The following is a 22,250-nucleotide window of genomic DNA, read 5'->3' as shown; positions in this document are numbered from 1 at the left end:
GACTAATTATCACGGGGCTGATGTGATTGAGAACAGTTGGCACTGTCTCAGCATGATAGGGTGGTAAAGGGGCCAGATGACAATAGAGAAAATGAAGCCCTAATTAATTGCATCATCCCTTTTAGGGAAAGAACGTTTGGGCAGAAGAAACACGGCCAGCACAGATATAAACGATCAGTGACACGGATTCCCTAACTCTGCCCATAGAAGGCTCTTTGCCTCGGACGCATAAAGCCCTATAGTGGTAGTAGATGAATTGGAGCAGCATAGCCGGATGCTAGCAATTATTTTTGTTCAATAAATGAATGCCTCCCGTCCCTCCCCTCGATTCACGAACAATGCTCACCATACCGATATCTGAGCATGCCAGCATACTATTTATTGTAAAGTAATAACACCATTTTGTGCACTTTTTAAAACTTGGTGATATTAGTTAATATAAGAAAGTCTCTCTAAGGAATATATATCCCAGAGTACTTAGAAAATTGAGTTCCAGGTCGTCTGGGTGGCTCAGTCTATTAAGTGTCTGCCTTGGGCTCAGGTCATGATCTCAGGGTCCTGGGATCGAGCCTCGAGTCGGGAGGTTCCTGCTCAATGGGGAGTCTGCTTCTCCCTCTCCTTCTGCCCTTCCCCCTTCTCATGCTCTCTCTCTCAAATAAATAAATATAAAATCGAAAGAAAGAAAGAAAGAAAGAAAGAAAGAAAGAAAGAAAGAAAGAAAGAAAGAAAGATGAGTTCCCAAGCCTGTGGAGCTGAGGACCAGATTCCAGGCCGTGCTGCTCTGGCGGAGTGTGTGGGAGTGGAAGGCGACTTGGCAGCCAGCCTGCAGGCTGATAATGTCCCAGCCCTGCCTTGTGCTTCTGTGAAAATGAAACCCTGTTCATAAATAGAAGGAAGACACAGACACAAATAGCGATAAGCATCATAATGGATGTTTACAAGTAAGTGATATCGGGGCTCAACAGAGGAGAAGATTCAATTGGTTCTGAGTCTGCAAAGCCTTAATGGAGAAGCTGCCATTTGAGATGGCCCTAAAACGATACAGCAGTTTCTACAGGCAAAGATGGAGAGGGAACGTGTCCAGACAGAAGGAACAGTTGGGCTCTGATGTTCCATTTGCAGAGAGCAAGACTGCTTGGGTAGGTACAATGGTTGTTCGGTCCATGATGTATTATGTTCTGGAGGAGTGGGGAAGCCTTTTGCTGGAGGGCTACCTGGCTTTATCCTGAATGTTGTCCAGGGGCTTTTCTGAGGGCCTGTATCTTTCCTTGGTCACTCCTCAAAGCTGTGTAATCTGGGGAGAAGAGGAAAAGCAGAAGCTACTAGAAACTAAGAAACATATAACTCAACTGCTTCATGAAGGAACTTGCCGAAGAAGTAGATGTAACAGAAATTATTTTAACCAGTGGCGGAGTCAGGCGTGAACGCCTTATCATATTTCCAGCCATAGGATGGCAGTTACGATGATGGATCTGGGGAGGTTTGTGTCGATTTAGGGAAAGAACCAAGTCATTCACTGAATTCCTCTGGCTCAATTCTTAAGAGATTTGGGAATTTCAGCTTGGATCTGCTTTGACAGCAAGATATGAGGTGAAAGATTGAGTGGAAGAAAACTCTGGCTGCAATTCTCAAATCTTATTTTTTTAGAAGATTTATTTATCCATTTGGGGAGGGGGAGGGGCAGAGGGAGAGGGCAAGAGAGAACCTCAAGCAGACTCCACGCTGAGCGCAGAGCCCCACGTGGGGCTTGATGTCACAACCCTGAGATCACGACCTGAGCCGAAACCAAGAGTCGGACGCTTAACCCACTAAGCCACCCAGGTGCCCCTGAAACTCTCAAATTCTTAATGGACCTTCCAAGTATTTCCTTTGGTTTCTTCATTCATCTTCAGAGGGAAATAGTGTAGACCAAGAATGGAGAATCTATCCTCTGAAGCCAGACCCTGGGGTTCAAACCTTGCTCTGCCACTTACTAGCTACATACACTTGGGCAATTTCCTTAACCTCTCTGAGCTTTGGTTCCCCCAGGTACAAAATGGCATCATAGTAGTGCCTACCTCAAGAGTCCTCACATGAACGGGGATGATCTGTGTCTGGCATAGAGCTGTTATTATTTCAGGAAGAGGGAAGACAGCCAGGGTGATACTGACTGCCTGTGAGACTTTGAGCAATTAGAAGTAGAGATTCTACAAGAGCTGACGGGGGGACAAGAGCGCATATGATGCCAGACTCTTACCTTGCAGGTGGCAAAACAGAGCCAAAGGCCATGGAGACTTTTCATCGCTGCATGAGGACCAAGACGATACTGCTGGGTAGGGTTCTTGTAATTGCTCAGTACCCATTTTATTAACAGCCCCCCCTTCTAGAAAAATCCCTGGGTTTCTGAGCACTAGAGTACCAATCATGATGGTGCAGATTGAAACCCTAAAAAACTCATGACCCCTGGCTTTTTCCTTTTCAGCTTCTCTTCAGTGGCTACCTTCAGACTTTCACTTCTAACCACCCCCCCCCCCCGCCCGGTGCAAAACAATCATTCAAGCCATGGATGCTTTCGCTGTGTGCCGTCTCTGTAAACCACTCTGTGTTGGCTATACTCTTCACCTCTTCTCACTTGGCCTCCCTTGCCCTCCTGAGCTTTCCTGCTCTTTTCCATGAAGGACAGAAGTACACACAGGGTCAAATGCAGGGGTGAGGGCTTGAAATCTAAATAGCAACCATTGGATTTGGTAACACGAAAGTCTTCGATCAGTACCCAATTCCCGGCATCTTATTCATTCTGCCACCAATGGGGGCTTTGGCTAAACTCCTGGAATTCTCTTTGCTGTGTAACATTGGCTCTGCCATGTTGCCATGTGAGTGGCTCAAAACCATCTTTCTGGGTCCCTGGTGGCTCAGTAAGTGAAGCGTCTGCCTTTGGCTCAGGTCATGATCCCACGGTCCTGGGATTGAGCTCCGCGTCGGGCTCCTTGCTCAGCAGGGAGTGTGCTTCTCCCTCTCCCTCTGTGTGGACTCTTTCTCTTTCTCACAAAAATAAACAAATAAAAATCCTTAAATTAAAAAATCCACCATATTTCTATCTGAACTTTGCATCACGTCACCTCCCTTGCTGTTCTCTGGGGAATGATACCTCTGTCTACCCCGGTGCTCAGCTGGAGGAAAACGCATGTCTGGGGATTATTTTAGTTTCTTTCCCCCACCTTACGTTCCACATCAACTCATGCTCCTGCTTGTTCAGCTTGAGAATGTCTTCGCTTCCTCCCCTTCTTCCAGCCCCACTGTGAGGTCCTCATCCGCAGGATGACCTCTATTAATAGGTGTTTTGCCCATCTCTTTCTTCTGTAGTGGCTTCAATAAGCCACCTTTACCCTCTTCCCAAGTACTCTTTGCAAACACAAGATGGATCCTATCCCTCACTGTGCAAATGCCCTGTGGCTCCCTATAGCTCACCTATGTGGATGAAATGTCTGTTCTTTGGCAGGGTCTACAAGCCTTTTGATGTGATTCTTGCCCCCTTGGGCAGTTTTAATTCTTGTTCCCTTGCCCAAAACGTTATAGTTCAGGAATAAGGTAGTCTTAGAGATTCTTAGAGATAATGTGCTCCGGCAAAGCTCTGGAATTTTGTGCATTAATTTACTTTCCCCAGAATGGTATTTACTCTTCATTCCCACAGGTCTGCTGGCAAATACCCGGGTCTTTATATACTTGCCTGCAAAGTTCCTCTGTTTTCAATGGAGAAAACTTACGATCATCCCTCTTCTTTCTTTCTGCTATATTTCAGACTTTCTTGAAGGAACTAAGTTGTCTTATTTTTTAAAAATATTTATTTATTTGAGAGAGAGACAGGGCGTGAGCACACATGAGCAGGAGGGATAGAGGGAGAGGAAGAGAGAGAATCCCAAGCAGATGCCATGACGAGCGCAGAGCCCCACGTGGGGCTCGATCTCATGATCCTGAGATCATGACCTGAGCTGAAATCAAGACTCGGACGCTTCACCGACTGAACCCCCCAGGCACCGCTAAATTGCCTTCCCTGCTTTACATGCATGCATGAAGTTCCTCGTTTAACATTGCACATGCTGACGCAGGGAGGGCTCCTTCCTTTGAAATCAAACCTAGCTCAGTACACCATATCTCAATAAAATTTGACTGGGCAAATAAATGCAATCTGGTGCCACTGGTTGGCCTGTCCACCCAGTTAGTGGATCACGGGCTCCCCAAGTCACCGGGAGAACTAAAAAATACCGATTCCTGGTATTTCTGAGTTAGAACCCAAGACACAGATTTCTAACAGGCTCCCCCGTTGATTCTAAAGCAGCCACAGAAGACATTTGGGGGTCACTAATCCCAACCATCTTAGATGCATGAATGTTCTTCTCTGACTCTAGAAGACACCTGGTTCTCATCTTCCTCCAGTTAAAAATCTTTTGTTTCCAGCACCAAGAGTCGATGACATCACAGACATTGAACTGGCAATGTTGCAACTATCCACAGACAATTAGCCACTGTTAGCACTCACATCTCCATGATTTGATGGGTATTCCAGCAGTTCATTCACGTTCTAGCCCTCTGAGCTTTTGTTATGTGTCATGTAGTCTTGGGATGGCCCAGCAGATGGCAATATGACCTCAGGAAATGACTTTGGGGGGCGTGATTCATGGGAGTGGCCACGAGGTGGCAGCATTGCACGGAGTTCCGATTTCACTGAAGGCTGCAAATCCTTTCAGTTGATGAGCACTGGGCGTTATATGCAACTGATGAATGGTTGAACACTACATCTGGAACTAATGATGTACTATGTGTCGGCTAATTGAATTTAAATAAAAGAACGTGATGACGACGACGACGACGACGACGACGACGACGAAGAAGAAGAAGAAGAAGAAGAAGAAGAAGAAGAAGAAGAAGAAGAAGAAGAAGAACCTCATATCCCTAATTGATTTAGAAGCAAGCTTTACCTTCCTAGGATGCTAGAAGTGAATGTTTCAAAGACTGCATACACTGCGTGATTTGCGTTGTTTCAGATAAAACAGTATATCCTTAATTACGTAATACCTGGGATGTGGACAGAAACTCTTTATCACTGTGTTTTCTTGCAAAACGAAAACTCTCCATGGATAGAAGGGCACACAATACATCTTAATCCATCATTAGTGACTTAAGGTGAAGGCCCGAAGCAGGTTCGAAAGGTTTTGTGAGGTCTTGAAGGATTTGTACTGCACAGGGGTGTGGCAAAACCCATTCCCCAGGGGGTTGCTCCATGCAGAGAGGTCTGAGGACCTCAGGGGTTGCAGATCTCCTGTAAAGCAGTCTGGCAGCTCTCCGCCAGCATCCAAGGCTCCCAGACACCGCTGTGGGCTCAGCCCTCCCTGAAACTCCAGGTTTCAAGATCTGTTTGATTTTTTAATTTTTTCAATGTGGAGTCTCTCAATTCTCCAATATTGGCAACGAATTCAAATAATCTACATCAGATTCACCACAGCATTTCACTTTGGGTTTTCTCCCGGGAGAAGCATGCTTAAATAATCTTCAGAACATTTGTCACTAACAGAGAATGCAGATTTCTATGAAAGTAGTATTTTCTTCAAAGAGAGTCCCCAGAAGAAGTAGTTACTATTTGAATTTTTAAATAGTGTTAGAACTGCTCCCTTAGGTTATTTTTACTGGCTTTATTGGCAGGGAAATCATGCTTCTACTTGTGCCATAGAAATATTTTCATAAATAATAATTGCCATTAATTTCTATGTGACATTTAATTTTTTTGTCTATATTGGACATTTATTTGTTATTTTTACTGATTATGAAAGTCATACATGCCCTTTGGGAGCAGGAAGTGGGGGGACCTCAAACACTATATAAACGCTTTATAAGCCATAAAAAATAGAAAAATCAATGTCTCCTCACAGCGCTCCCCTCCCAGTACATCATGGTGACAGCATTGTGTGTGCTTTTACAGACTTTTTTCTATGCATATCAAAATGTCAATAGGGGATAAAAATGCAAATCTAAGTTTTGATAGTTCGCGTTACCAAAAATGTATGATGCTGGTTTGAAGACCACTTTTTCACACAATAATATCATTTGAAGAATGGATTAATTTATTGACTGGATTGTTCTTGGAAGTCACCATCCATATCAGACAGAACAAGCCTGTGTTCAAATTACAGTCCCACTGTTTATGATAGTGACAGATGACATCCTAATCTTCTTTCTGTCTTTAATGGAAATATTTCTGGTTTCTCACAACTGAACATAAGGCTGGCTTTGGTTTAGTATATGTAATATTTTTAATACATTGGGGAAGTATTCACCTACTTCTGTTTTTTTTTTTTTTATAAAAAGGACCGATTTTATTTTTTTATTTTTTTTAAGATTTTATTTATTTATTTGACAGAGAGAGAGAGACAGCCAGTGAGAGAGGGAACACAAGCAGGGGGAGTGGGAGAGGAAGAAGCAGGCTTCCCGCTGAGCAAGGAGCCCGACGTGGAGCTCGATCCCCGGACCCTGGGATCACACCCTGAGCCGAAGACAGACGCTTAAGGACTGAGCCACCCAGGCGCCCCAGGATCGATTTTATTTTAAATCATGAATGGACATCGGCTCTTATTAAAGTGCTGCTTTGTTGTCTGCTGAGATATTTATTTTCTTGACCTTATAATATGGTTGGTGATTTTAATAGATTTTCTTTTAATGATCTATCCTTGTATCTTGGTGCAAACCTTACTTACTGTAGCATATTTTTCTTATGATGCTCTACGTAAGTCTCTCTTGTAGGATGTGGGATTGACCCATGCTTTTCTTTTCCTTCCTAAGATTTGGTTTTATTGTTATGCTGGTCTTACAAAAATGATTTTGAATGTGTTTTTCATTTTTCTCTGGAATATTTAAAATAGTGTCCACATAATCTTTTATTTGATAAAGGGATAAGAATTTATACCATTAAGCCTGGTGTTTTCTAGGATGAAGCTCTTTGACAACTTTCTTAGATTAGTCTCGTTTTAAAGCCAACCCCCTTTCCACTCCCATAATTCTACTATGTGGCCAGGATTGAGATCTCTATCTCTTCTTGGGTCAGTTTTAATAATATGTGTGTGATACACATGTATCTGTTAATATGTGTATGTTCTGTCCATATATGTATCTATGTTTAGTTACTTTTTTTACATATTGCTGAATATATTCTTTTCCAAATCAGATTTGTCCAGGTTAATCTAGTTCTAAATATAGAACCAGCTCTGGGCTTGATTTATCATTTTTAAAATTTTCTACTTTATTACTTTCTCATTGGCTTTATTGAATCTCTCTTCTTTCCTTATGTCAATTTTTGCCTTTGTCTTGTTCAGTTTGAAATTCGCTTTCAGAGTTCATTTACTTTTTTCACTTTTGTATTTAGTACTGTACGTGTACAAATATAAATTTGTCTCTGTACACAGCTTTAGCCAAATTCTAGGGTTGCCGTTTTTATTTTCTTAATATTTTGGAATTTGAGGCCCACTATTCTCACTTTTTAGTAATCTAAGATAAAGATCAATTTTTAAAATTACTGGTTCAAAATATATTTGAACAACCCTCAGTTTGGTTCCCGGAGTGATCACTGGGTGTTATACGAAAGTAATGAATCGCTGAACACTACATCAAAAACTGATGATGAGGGGCGCCTGGGTGGCACAGCGGTTAAGCATCTGCCTTCAGCTCAGGGCGTGGTCCCCGCGTTATGGGATCGAGCCCCACATCAGGCTCCTCCGCTGAGAGCCTGCTTCTTCCTCTCCCACTCCCCCTGCTTGTGTTCCCTCTCTCGCTGGATGTCTCTATCTCTGTCAAATAAATAAATAAAATCTTTAAAAAAAAAAAACTGATGATGTACATATATGGCTAATTGAACATAATAATTAAAAAATCATTTACAAGGCAAATATATTGAATATATATATTCAAGATATATTTTCTGTGCTACTTTATTGTATTATTTATATATAGTCATTGCTTTTTGTTTGTTTGTTACTTCTCCTTTTAATTATATCTTGCAGATTTTGCTTCAGTATTGTGGTATTTCATAATTTGGTACATAAAGATCTATGCTCAATATACCTGCAAGATATATTATAATTTACCATTATAAAATATACTTTTAATGCTTACTGTTTCTCATCTGGTAATAAGCTGAGATTATTTCTTTCTTTTGGTTGTGTTTTTTAAACCTTCAGCTGGGTGTCTGCTTGTTGTTATGTTTTCAACATTTCTTATTGATTTCAATTGGCCTATGTTTCTTATATAACTTAAATATTTCAGTTTTCATCATAGATGTAATCTGAAAGATTTAAAAAAGTGTTCACCAAACTTTTATTTAGTAATGTAACACATACCTTTGCTCTAAATAAAAAAGAATATTGGGTAAAGCATATATTCCTTAATGACACAGGGAAATGAGGTTCGGGGTTAAGTGGCTAATAAAAATGTCCCAAATACCTAAGCATTAATTCTACTAAGGAAATCATTGCTACCATTGCTATTTACCCCATTCCCACCCAGTCTTCAGAGAGAGAGAGAACTAGAGAAGAGCTTACCTGCCTTTTTTTCTTGGGTCATTAGCTCTTGAATTAAAGCACAGCAAGGGAGCATCTGCTGACATAGCCTAAATCATGGGCCTGTACCCAAGTTTCAAGGGGGAAAGGGAATATTTATTTCCATTCTTTATAGTTGGGAGCTCTTTCCTACCCATTAGGACTGATAAGGTGGAGAATTCTTTACACATACAAAGCAGCTTAGATTATAGAAAGCAGAAAATGAGACAAATGTGCATTCTATTCTTTTAATGGTTACCTTTATAATTGAAAAAGAACATATCATAATCTCTATTTCTTGTTTTATTGCCTGTAAACGTACTTACAAATGATCTGTTATGAAATATGAATAAATTAACATATGGTCATTTCTTCTCATTTCTTTTTACCTCTTCTACCTCCCAATATTTAAGAAGTATGTTCTTTACATCATCAACACTTAAAATGTCATCTTGCTTTACAGTTTTAACCCACTTAAGTTATCCAATGAGTGGGAAAAGTACTCATTTTGTATTATACTATAATGAGTCAAGGATGCATATTATAACCCCTAGTTTTAACACCAAATAGTAGGAAAATAAACCAGCAGAGAGAAGAATGACATAATCAAAAATAATTAATCCAAAAAAATAAATAAAAGCTAGAGAGGAAGGAAAAAAGGCCACAGAACAAATGGAATTCATAGCCAGATTTTTAAAAGGATGACTACTAATTGATATGAAAAAGACAGAGGAACCAACAGAAGAATGTCCAAGAAACTTGAATAGACACTTCTCAAAAGACAATATCCATATGGCTGATAAGTATGTGTAAGAAAACTCAATCCCATAATGGAATAAAACTACGGAGGAAATCCCAGTCCAAATACACCAGAAGGGTTAAAATTCAAAGACCATCAGTGCCATCTATTCGCACAAATAGGAAGCAATGAGAACTCTTATTCCTCTCTGTTTGGAGTGGAAATTAGCACCTTCTAAAATTGAACATGGGCCTATCCTGTGAGCCAGCCTTTACTACTATGCAGAGCCCCTATAGGAATGCATTATTTGTGCACCAAAGACATACCCCAGAAGTTTGTAGCATCAGTATTCCTAATAGCCTCAAACTTGGAAATAATTCAAATATCCATCAACAGTGGAATACTGAAATATTGGTATATACCATGCATACTGACATCAGTGAGAACAAATTAACTACATCCAAATGCAAAAACTTGGATAACTCTCAGAAACATAATTAAAAACATTAAAAAAAAAAAGCCAGGCACAAAAAATATGTACTGTAGGATTCTTTAAAATGAAGTTCAAAAGCTGGCAAGACTAACCAGTGCTGGAAATCAAGGTAGTGGGTATGAGAGGAAATAAGAAGGAGCACGAGAGTTTTGGTGGGGGGTTCATGTTCTGTATCTTGATTTGGGTTATGAGTACACGGATACTTTATTGATTATTGTGTATAATACCGCCCCAAAACATAGTGGCTTAAGACACTAAAAATTTGTTGACTCATAGTTTCTTTTGATCAGGAATTCAGAGCTGGCATGGGGCGGGGGGGATGTCTGCTTCATGACTTCTCAGGCCTTAGCTGGAAGGCTTAAAAACTGAAGCCTGAATCACCTTGACAGGGGTGAGAGGATTCCCAGCCAAGGTGCTGTGCTCACAGGACTGAGAGGTTGGTGCTGGTGGATTCTTCCCTCTACACAGGCCTGCTTCAGTGCCCTTGAAGATTTCTGATGACTTCTCCCAGAAAGAGAGATCCAGAGGCCAAGCTAGCAGCTGCCATATCTTTTATGATCTAGCCTTGGAAGTCACACAACATCCCTTGCGAAGTATCCTATTGGTCACGAAGACCAGGCACAATTCAGTAAAGAGGGGAGCACTCAAGGTGGTGAATGCCAGGAGGTATAAGGCATTGCGGCTGCCCAACAACATGGGAAGTGATCGCTCTGCACCATCCTGTGCGTATGCTGTGCTTCAGTGTAATGTTTCCTTGAAGAGCACGAGGGTTATGTGCTTGGTTAAGCATCTGACTCTTGGTTTCAGCTCAAGTCATGAGCTCAGAGTCGTGAGATCAAGCCCTGTGCCTGGCCCCATGCTCAACATGGAGTCTGCTTAAGACGCTCTCTCTCCCTTCCCTGGTCCCTCCTCCCAAATAAATAAATCAATCTTAAAAAAAATTAAATAAATGTTTACTCGAAATAAGGTATTTTTTTAAAAATAAGTTTTTATCAACATTTAGAAAATAACGGCAATGAGATACTCTAAGACGATAAGTCCCTTTCTAAAGGTGTTTTCATTATTATCATGACAGAATGAATTAGATGAACTATTTAAACATCCCAAGCCCTTCAACATGATAATACAGGGATCAAAATAGTACCTACCTCATAGACATCTTTTGAGGATTAAATAAATTATCTTCTTATTAGGTAATAAAAGGAAGAAAACTCAAATGCTTGGTTGACAAAGGAGGGAACGTGTAATGGTACACAGAACAGATTTTAAACATTGGGATCACATGATGGTCAATGGTAATATTTTCAAAAATTGTTAAATGCCCCATTGTTTCTGAAAATATAAGCAAAATCAGCATGACATTATCAAGATAACAAAACCTAAAGAGAGAAATGAAAGTAGAAAAAGAGGTGGAAATTTTGTTAAAATTTTATCTGAAATAAAGTTTTTAACCTGACAGTTCGTCCCTCTAATACCCAGCTGTCATATCCGTGTGGTGCCTTCTGGTTTGTAAATTCCTTTCCCCTTTCCCTCACTGTCCTCATGAGCATTCAGAGTCAGGCAAGCAAGGATCGTTCTCATTCTACTAAGAAGGAAGTAGATGATAGAGAAGTGAAATAATTTGTCAACTGTCACATAGTTGATAAGTTGCTGAGCCTGGACTCTGTTTAATATTTTTTTTAATGAAATACAATCAACATACAGTATTCTAGTAGTTTCAGGTGTGCAATATAGCGATACAACAATTCCATACATTACTCAGTCCACATCATGATAAGCTTACTTTTAATCCTCTTTTTTTCCCCATGATTTTAACATATTGCCTTCAATAGAACAAGGTCAGTTTAGACTTGAATTGTCACAGGAGTTAAATTTATGTTCCAAATGTTGTGTACAAGAAAGGTAGCAAAATGTGCATAGCATCTTAGAGAGACCTTAGGTAAAAATTCATAAGCACTTAACCTTGGCAGTGCTGATTGAAATAATCCAGAACGATTCAGTTCCCCCAAAATCTTCAAGTTCAACTTTACCCAGTAAATTTTTGAGAAGAGAGGCTGAATGGTCAACTTAAAATGCTGGCTGTTGACAAATTATACTTGAGTTGTCTTAAGTGAGACTAAGACTATGATTTTTTACGCCTATCATTTCATGCTTGTAGACCAAGGTAAACTTGATAATTCTCGGTTATTTTAGGCCACTGAAAATGTGCTCTTAAATCGTAGTGAACAATCATCTCAGACCTTGCAGAAGACCTAGGCTAAGGGAGGTCTTTGTTAGATCTGACTCTTGAATTTCATGTTAAGACTTCATCTTTGCCTCTAAAATCGTCTCTTTCACATTCTCTACTTCTCACTTTTTCTGATCTGCCTACACCAAGCAGAGATTTCTGCATCCACAAAACGAAGCAAGTCCCAACTCTGTTTACATTCTTTCCTGCGTATTTCTTTACCCAGCAGCGCCTCAGCTCTGAAGAGTGTTCAAGAGTAAACATGATTCTTTATACAGGCTTGAAGAAGAGGTCACCCAAGCAAATATCATGTGACTCCAAGCCTTTGAAAGCTAATATTTAGCAACCTCTTGTGTTCTTCACTTTCAAAATATTTATCTCTGGAAATAATGTGAGAACGAGTTTGTCAAGGGGAAGTCAAAGTGGACAAAACCCAATACTCAAATGTTTCCCGCTCTCCGGGTCCGAGGCGCGGACAGATCAAAGCAAGTACCTATATCACCTGTGCTTATTGTGGGACAATAAAGCCTGTAACCCGAGATTCAAACTCTATACCTCGGTCACACTTGGGGGGAAGACAATGGAGGGCTTCGGGTCAGGGGACTTTTAAAATTATTTGGGATAAAAAAATTATGTGACACCAAGACAAGGGCATACATTGTCAGATTTAAAGCTACTTTCTATTTGGGGGTTTCAAATTCAATATTTTTATAGTTAAAAAAAAAAACAAACCTCTTAGGTAATAATAAAAAAAAATCCTTGCTATTGAATTTGGGTTTGGTTTTGTTTTGTTCTGTTCTGTTTTGGTAAATGACATGTTGATGGTGGTTTGGGTTAAATGAAACATACACTTAAATCAAATTTCAAATAACTCTTAAAATGGATGACAGAGTAAATAGAACACATTCTTTGAAGCAAATTTAAAAGATTTGTTTAAAATATTATCAAAGCCTTTGGGGCACCTGGCTGGCTCATTTGGTAAGGCCTGAAACTCTTGATCTTGGTGTTGTGAGTTTGACCCAATGTTGGGTATAGAGGTTCCTTAAAAATAAAATCTTAAAAAAATATGAAAGTCATCGAGGGGTTGACAGGTTTCAGAATATAACCAGATACAGACAGAGATAGGCTAACTCAAGCCCATTTTTATCGTTATTCCTGACCGTGAAGAACCAAATGTTGGTCCCATCTTTGAAAAGAGAATTCAAGTGATCACTCCAAATTTAATACATGTTTCAAAATGAAAAATGAAACTCCCCTGAATATGTAGCTATTAATATTGCTACTAGAGATACAAGACATAAAGTAGAACTTGTAACTTGATAATTCACAATAGTTCATTCATTCCACAGAGTTTTAATGGGCTCCTACTACATGCCAGGTGCAGAGCAGGGATTGGCTAGAATAGTACACAGGCAGACAAAGTGCCTTTTCCCATGGAGCTGGGAAGGAATAAATAAGCAGAAGATGCTATGATGAGAGAAGGAAGAGTTCACAACAGGGCTCACAGTCCACCCTGCAGAGTCAGGAAAATGGGATACCAGACGAAATGGGATATTCAGACGAAGGGCTGTTGGGAGGTAGCCGAGTGAAGGGGAAAGTATTTCCATGCTTTATTTCCTTCTTCAGAAGGATTGACATCAACTTCACCATTAAGTTCTCTGAATTAGTGAAGAAATCTCTTAGAGAGAAGCTTGCCACTGATACACCACGGTCCTGCCTTAGATCAAGAGGCATGTTCAGGCTTCAGGGAGAGGAGATGGCACAGTGAGAGAGGTAGTCAGATACGAAAATGCCTGGGGTTCTCTGTATCCCCAGAGGCTCTATCCAGGGCTGGAAAATAGGCTGTACTGAAGGTTCCTGTGTCCAAAGGGTTTGGAGATTTCAGTTTCATTCAGGCTGATTGGGGACCTAACGCTGTGGACAGGGAAGTGGATTCATCTTGGTTTCAGTGAAATTCAGCAAGTGGTAAGGCTTGTCATGGTATCCCCAGCAACTAGGAGATGGGAAGGACTTATTGCTGGGAGAAGGCAGAAAGTTCTAGATGCATAGAGAGGAGGTTATCAAGAGCCATGCTGATGGCCATCGTCATAGATAACCTTCCTGGGACTCCAGTGGATTCCTCAGTCTAGACCAGGAAAAAGCCAGCAAACAAGGACTGTTTATGAAACCTAGGGAATATTTGAAGGTCTTCCAAGGGATGGCCTGGATGGAGAAAGGACTGGTCAAAGAGACAACGATCAACTTTGTTCTCTTCTAGTGTTTCTTTGTTTCTGCTCATGCTTCACTCCAACACAGGTTTATTTAGCTTTTAAAAATTTTGATAACCTCCCATCTAATTGTTAAGGTATACATCTTAATTCGGTCCTCTAGTAGCTATGAATCCTTGGGGAAGTTAACCTCTCTGGAGTTAGTGTTCTGTGAGAATCCAGAATATAGCACCTACCTTATAGGGCTGTTATGAGGATTATATGAGCAACAGCATGGAAAGTGATGAGCAAATGCCAGAAGGCCTACCGTGGATGGTTGTGTAGATCGGGCACTGCACAAATCTGGGCAGGGGTCTATCTGATGGTTGAGCTTTACCCAAAATCTGCATGGCCATATATGTCAGCTCTGGCAGACACGGAGTAAGAGGGTGATAATGATAACCATTGTGTTGAGGCAAAAACCTTGTCATAAAAGTAGAAGCAGCAGAGTGGAAAGAGGAAAGACTGCAGCAGTTTGGGGTGGGGGTGGGGAGCACTAAGGTGTCCACGACACAATGCAGCCACACCAATATTGAGCTCAAGTGGGGTGATAAAATCCAGCCTTCACTGGCTGGTGCGTCTAAGACCAACTCAAGAATAGGGTAGGACAGAGTTGTTCCAGTGGTCCTGAGTATTGAGAGTCCCCAGTGTCTGCCCCTACGGACCTTCTGCTAGTCTTCATGTGAGGAACGTTCTGGCAGCCACTGATGACTTCTATGGAGTTCTCAAACTCTAACTGACAAGAGTTCTATGGAATTGGAAGCTGGGACAGAGGCACATTGGCTTTGTGGAGGAAATCCAGACTTAGAAGGTGACCCTTGAGAGCCCAGTGTCAGCAGGTTAGCAAAGCTACCTAGCTCAGAGACATCAGAGGGCTGCTACCATCAGGAGCACTTTGTCATTGACCCTGACAAGATACCAAGGCCACCTGCGGCACATGCATTAGGTCTTTGCCTGGGAACCCGGCTTCCTTTATAGGGATCAGCCAGACTCTTCTCGCAAAGCTCGCATTTCAACAAATTATTCCGCTCCCCAGAACAAGTTCCTGTTGAGGAAGAGGAAAAAAAGATAGAAACTAAGGGAATCAACAAAGATCAACTCACAGACCTTTTTATATGACTTTAGATTAGGGAAAATGTGTTGCCAATTAATCTGAGGTGGTAGGAAGAGAAATGAGATCGATACTATGATTATGGCTAGATTTTCCTTTTAATATCAGCTTCCACTCCACTGGGCTGTCACAAAAAGAAATGAGAAAAGAAGCATCACTCTCACTCAGGTATGAATACTGTGTGTGTGAGTGTGTATGTGTGTGTGTGTGTGTGTTTAAATGCCAACCAGCACTGGTCATTTGGAGGTAAGCATGACCTCCTGAGAAGACAAGACCTTGAAAAGCAGAATCTTTATGAAACTGTTGTTTTTTTTTTTTTTAAAGTAAGAAGCAATCATCATAATTATATTGCTTTGAAATGACCTTAGATTTGATCCAGTTTAACCTCTTTGTTTAAAAATATGAAAATACATGATCCAGGAAGGGGAAGCGACTTCCGCGAAACTTGAGATGTGAGCTGTCGGGAGACATTCCTCCATGGCTCTGTTGCATTTCTGCACATCTGTGAGAAGGCACCTCGATTATTTTCCTTTTGTACTATGATTTCAATGATGTTTGTACAGCCACCGGCCTTGGAGGAAAGAGACAGCATCTCCCTCTGGAGCAGAGGGCAGACATCCTTACTCCCCATGATGAAAGATTCAGAGCCCCTCAGCTCAGGGCTCCCCTCCTGTAACATAATTCTCCTCGTGTGCACGCAGCCATCTGGCCCCATCTGCGCTGCGCCCTGGGATTTGGGAGCAAGAGAAACCCTCGAATGTGCTGACGCCCTTGATGCGTGCTGTGCTGTGAGTAATCAAGTATTTTGTCTCTGACCCACAAGTATTGTGTTTTCTGCCAGCATCAGGCTAACTTGTTCTCTCATAAGTAAGATAAAATCCTGGACCCTTCACAGTTGATGAGAGCGAGGGCCTAAAGAGCAGGGATTCTGACTCATAAGCAGTTGCTGTGGTGTTAGCGATTTGACAAGTGGTTTGCAAAATAGTGCTTTTCCTGAAGAATGTTTTCTAAACAAGTGCAACGCACACACAGAGACACACACAGAAAGACAGAGAGCAAGCTGCAAGCCTCAAATAGGCCATAGATTACATGAGAAAGTAGGACATTTTCTAGTTCATTCTAACGCTTAGGTCATGAACCAAGCTTGACATTGGTCCATGCCAAGCGCTTGGTAATATTTCCAGGATTTTCTCTTTCAAATGGAAAATCAGGAACCTGTACCACACAGCACTGTTATCCTTAACTATATTTCTATGGAGTGTGTCTAGGGTTTATTTCTCCTTTCTCTCATTCCACCAAGAATTCATTCTCATGTGTCTTCAAATTGAATTCTTTTAAAGTCTTTTCTTTTTTTTTTTTTTTTTTTGCTCGTGAAAACATGTCTCCCCTCCATTCTCCCATCTTAGCAGTGTTTCATGGCTGACCCCAACGCTGTCACTACCACCACCATTGCTGCCCTAAATGAGAAGGCGCCTGCTTTCTTATTCTCCTGAGCACCTTTGCCATAAATCCTGCAGACTTCATTTGCCTTTTATCCTGTCTGAGGAACTGCTTGGTATTCAGACGAGCAGACTGGCTGCCTTTCTATTCCACTGCCTTCGTCCGGTCCGCTCAAGTAGGGACGTGCACTTTTATCAATGTGGCTCATGGTTTGTGCCCCCCTGTCTCTCAGCCATGGGCAGCAAGTTACACTCAGGAGATCTGACTCTTGAGAGAAGAAGAGAATCAGAGCCGCCAGGCTGAGAAAACCAAGGGCTCTTGAGGTGATTGCAGGAATTTTCTAGGAATAATGAGTGAGGATTGGATTGTGCACAGGCGACTGGACTCCTTGGCATTCAAGAAACATCTTACTCAGGGCACCCGTGCGCTGGCCCAGACTAATAAACACTTCAGCCACGGTCTTGAGAACAGGCCGTAATTCAGGCGCTTGAAGCCACAAGCAAAATCAGGCAGAGGATCATTAGTTTTGGAATTTCTTCTCCCCTTTCAAATCCATTTTTGTACCAGAGCGCACTTTCATGTTCCTGTCTCCCCTGGCTCTCTCAAGGGCCAAGAATGTTTAATGATCATAAAGAAAGTTGAAGATGGCAGATGATGTTTGGGTATGGCCACGGATGCCTCAAAATACATCTTTTGCTAAGCCAGGATGTTCCATGGAAAGAAAAGGTTTTGTACATGGTACTAATTCTATTCTGTCTACATGTGATTTTTCTTCCGTAAAGGATTGTTCGTTCTTTTCTCAAGAAGAATGTCACAGTATATTCTGTAAAACTTCGTTGTCTCCTTTTTACAACAGGGAAGCTCATTAGATGTTGTTAGCCTGGAAAACAGTCCAGGGGACAATTTAGGGTTTCCCAAGGTAACCCTAACTAAATTTATTAAGGGACATTTCACTAGCTTCTCCATGGTACCCACCTTCTTCTGTATCTGACAGATGGGAAGTTCTTGGGGAGGGAGCCCTGAGGAATTGCACACAGTAGCCACACAGTTCTTCTGGAACTGCCAACTCTCCTGTGGAGACTGGATCCTCTTCAGAGACTCTAAAGAATGGCTTTAGCCATTCTGAACTCGAAAGTAGCCGACAATGCTCCATAGGGCTATAGTTCTGGAAGAGCATCTTTGCTGTTTCCACTTGTAACACAGTCCCGTCAGGATTATCTCTGTGTATGTGCGTGGAGGCTTACCCCAGCTCCTTCTTCTCCTCCCCATGCCTGCCCCTTCGGCAAGGAGGTGGATTGGAATTTTGATGGATGCAGTTGTAAAAGATTCCACTATTCCACTTCTCCTCCACCACACACACACACACACACACACACAGAAACACACACATTATTGAATTCCTGGCATTTCTGAGGACGTAGCTGAGGTTATTCGGGACCCTTGTGGATAGATTTGGCCTGTGATTTATGGCTTCTCTCCCTCACACCTCCTGGTTAAAACCTCCCATGCATGATTTTATGGAAGCATCTGTTTGGAAAGGAATACAAATAGCTATGATTGAACTTATTCCTCTCCATCCAGATGAGGAATGGTTTAAGCTGTATCTCCCGTGATTTAAGGGAACACAGCATCATCTCTAGAAGTCTCTTGAAAGAAAGTGGATTATGTTAGAGTTATCTACTTCATCAGGTAAAGCTGGAGTACTAGCCTGTACAAAACAGTGCAGAAGGAACATGAAATCTCCAAGAAATGTAATCCCTGAGGCAGAGGCGGCCATTTTGTGCATATAATCCAAGGGTTGTATGTCTAAGGCACCCAGGACACTGGGACAGTATCAAGCTAATTTTATAATGAAAAAATCCTTCCCTGGGTTAACCTAATGTCTTCTGCTGTCACTTAACTTTATTTTGTTTTTTAAAAAATATCTATCTATCTATCTATCTATCTATCTATCTATCTATCTATCTATCATCTATCTATCTATCTATCATCTATCATCTATCTATTATCTATCTATCTATCATCTATTTGTTTATTTATTTGACAAAGACAGAGAACACAAGCCGCGGGAGAGGTAGGCAGAGGGAGAGGGAGAACGGTCTTCTGGCTGAGCAGGGAGCCTAATATGGGGCTCGATCCCAGGACTCTGGGATCATGACCTGAGCCGAAGGCGGACACTTAACTGACTGAACCACCCAGGCACCCCAACTTCACCCCATTTTCTTCTGTTCTACACCTATTGGCAATAGAGAAAAACTGGCCTGTTCTATCTTCTTAGAAGTCATTGAACTTGTGAAGTGGAATATTTTCTCTCTCTTGTGCAATTCCCTTTCTTCTTTGCACCAGCCTGGGTGAGCTCCACACCTGGTATTCAGCATCTGGGTGCATGCATCAGGGATTGATAAGGCTTCTGGTATCCTCAAGGAGAGTTGGTCACTAAACAATGTTCTCCGCTGAAACCATTAGTTTGATTCCTAGTCAAGGGACATGGGATTTCAGTAGGAACTACTGGACCATTTCCAGAAAAAGGCTCTTCTGGTGAGTGATTCACAATGAGTCCTCTCCACTTTACAGATAAGGCATCCCAGTGAACTGCTCTCCCTCTTCTTCCAACCCCTTGCATGTATGCCTGAGCACAAATCAATGAAGCAGTTAAATTGAGTAAGGGCATGTCCCCTCAAACACTATCTGCAATCATGGCACTTTTTTGATTAGCTTGTTTTTCTTGATTCTTCCTTTCTCAAAATTTGGTCATGTATAATGATTAAAGGAGCTCTATCGAGGCTGATCTTCTGCCATGCACACCCTCCCCCCCCCAATTCCTAGGCCACATGTGATATTGAACTACTTTTCTTATTATCGTTTACTCTCTATGCTCTATTTCACTATCACTACTTGTGTTATGCTATTTGTCCCAGATCACGGTATTTTGCTTAAATGACTCCAGTGGTAGAAAATTCACTAGCTCCTTATAATGTCTTTTCATTGTAATCTTATAAATGCTCCCTTATGCTGAGCCAAACTAAGGCCTCCCTAGACCTTTTACACACCGCTTCTAATCCTTCCCTGTTTGTGTTGCAGGTTGGTTGGTTGATTAGTTGGCTGGTTGGATGGTTGGTTGATGTTGGAACCAACTGCACAACTTTGTGTTTATTATAGTTGAATTCCATCCATAAGATCCAACTATTCTTTTTTTTTTTTAAAGATTTTATTTATTTATTTGACAGAGATAGAGACAGCCAGCGAGAGAGGGAACAAAAGCAGGGGGATTGGGAGAGGAAGAAGCAGGCTCCCAGCGGAAGAGCCTGATGTGGGGCTCGATCCCACAACGCCGGGATCACGTCCTGAGCTGAAGGCAGACGCTTAACCGCTGTGCCACCCAGGCGCACCAAGATCCAACTATTCTTGCATCTAATAGGAGTATAACTCCATGTCTACTCTACAAAAGTTGGAAGTTCTCTGCTCACCAATCTTTTATTCCTCATTTCCTTTGATCCCCCCTCCTCAAAACTCCTTTAGCTGAACTGACCTGCCTTTATCATTTCCAAGTACCCTATCACACATTTTCAAGTGGATGTTGTAAGTAGCAAGAGCGTTGAGTGTACACGTCTACATAATAACATCTTTTTCCTGTTTGAAATGTAGAGATGCTCATAAGGAGATGTGCATTCTTGGAAAGTTATAATTGGCTGTTTCTGTCCGGTCTGAGTGTTGCATTGTCAGGGCACCATGAAAGATCGCTTGATTCTCAATTTTAAGTACCATATTGGGGAAGGGGCTCTTTAAGGTGTCATGGGTAATTGAGAAAAACACCTTGTCGATTTTCTGGGGATGGCTATTGGAGTATTCATTGCCATTGCTGATCCTATGGCACGAGCTGTTATGCACCAAATGGAGAGTGTGAGCAATCAGGCGGGGAGTCCCCATATTCCACAAGAACAGATTAAATGAAAACCTTGCATATAGTGAAACACATTCACTGGGATGCACTCACGAAGCCTAAAAGAGGCAGAAGAAACAAAGTCAAAAGATTCAGCAGAAATAAATCCAAGGAAGAAATCCTGGCTAGTCAAAGGGACTCTAGATGTGTTCCCCGAATAAAAATAATGGGAAACAAGAATTTTATTCAGTTAAGTCTGTGATAACAAAACAGTGCTGGGATGAACATTTTGAGGTTTTGTGTTTGCTTTTTTAGGGTACCACAAATGAGCAATATCCAAGAGGCTGGAGGGAAAGGAGACCCATGACCAAGACTGGGACCTTCTAAATAGGCCTCATTAAACTGAGTTGAAAATGTCTTCCACAGATTCCTAGGGTGGGAGTCTGGGTTTCAGTGCAGTCCTTACTGGATTCAGCCCCATGAACTTCTTAGCTGTACTTACATGAAGTGGATGGACTTGACATTTCCCGCTAGGTGGTAGTACTGGTTCTGGTTCATTCTGGCCCATGTCTTTGTTGGATGTTTAATAGAAATGGCTGGAATATAAATATTACTCAGTCGATTCTTCAAGCATATAAAGTCAACTCACAACAAAAGACCTATGTTGTAGGAATAGAAGATGACTTCTCTGGGGATCTAAATATTAGAACCATTTATACAGAGGAAGCTGGATGATGGTGGAATCCAACAACCTAGTCTGTGATGTCCAAATCTCTTCATCATCATGATATCAACTGGGAGATTTAGGGCTACTTCATGTTGTGAACATTTCATAAATTTTGTGTTACAAAGAAAGATATTGCAAAAGCAAACAGATGTCACTGGGAAAACTTTTCAAAAGAGATCACTTACTTTCTTGGTTTCTGTAGATGAAACTGCCATGTGAGCTATGCATCAAGAAAGATCCTTTCTTTTTTAATTGAAGAGTGATCCAAGGATCATATCTAAGACAATGCATTTATTTTCTAAATTCAGATATTCTGACTGAAAATTGCTAGTTTAATTTAAACAAAATTTTTTTTACAGATTTTATTTATCCATTTGAAGGAGAGGGAGAGAGCACACATAAGGGGATGCAGAGGGAGAAGCAGACTCCCTGCTGAGCAGGGAGCCCAACGTGGGACTTGATCCCAGGACCCCAAGATCACAACCAGAGCCAAAGGCAGACGCTTAACTGAGTGAGCCTCCCAGGAGACCCAATTGCTTTATATTAATGTGTTTATATAGCTAAATATTTAAGATTTATGCAATACCATATCTTTCAATTTTCAGAAATACCAATTAATGACAATGATAACAGGTCTTTAATACATCCTTTGGTTAACGTACATGATTTATTTGTTTTCAATAAACATTTAATAAATCTCATATAGCTTCTACTACATTTAATATGCCATATTCTAGACTATACTTTACATGGCCCCCTTTCCCCATTTGTTTTTTTGTCTTGTCCTTTGTGCTTTATATATCTAAACTCTAAAAATATCTTTACTATA

The 22,250-nt window shown here is 41.2% G+C and overlaps 1 long non-coding RNA gene across 4 annotated transcripts; it reads left to right on the top strand.

Moving 5' to 3' along the window:
* Positions 1–906: 906 nt before the first annotated feature.
* LOC123802419 (uncharacterized) lies at positions 907–21,914 on the top strand. 4 transcript variants are annotated; one of them, XR_015722109.1, is made up of 3 exons: positions 907–1,139; positions 2,244–2,312; positions 21,781–21,914. It is a non-coding gene; the product is annotated as an uncharacterized LOC123802419 (long non-coding RNA). The 4 variants fall into 4 exon arrangements; XR_015722108.1 differs by lacking the exon at positions 21,781–21,914 and adding an exon at positions 2,462–4,428; XR_015722107.1 differs by lacking the exon at positions 21,781–21,914 and adding an exon at positions 6,392–8,912 and having other exon boundaries at positions 908–1,139.
* The last annotated feature ends 336 nt before the right edge of the window (positions 21,915–22,250 follow it).

The sequence above is a fragment of the Ursus americanus genome, chromosome 28, assembly GCF_024610735.1.
Source record: "Ursus americanus isolate L20-20 chromosome 28, mUrsAme1.1.p, whole genome shotgun sequence".
In the NCBI taxonomy this organism is placed as follows: Eukaryota; Metazoa; Chordata; class Mammalia; order Carnivora; family Ursidae; genus Ursus; species Ursus americanus.
The sequence above is the reverse complement of the archived record's forward strand: the minus strand, read 5'-3'. Positions and strand labels throughout refer to the sequence as shown.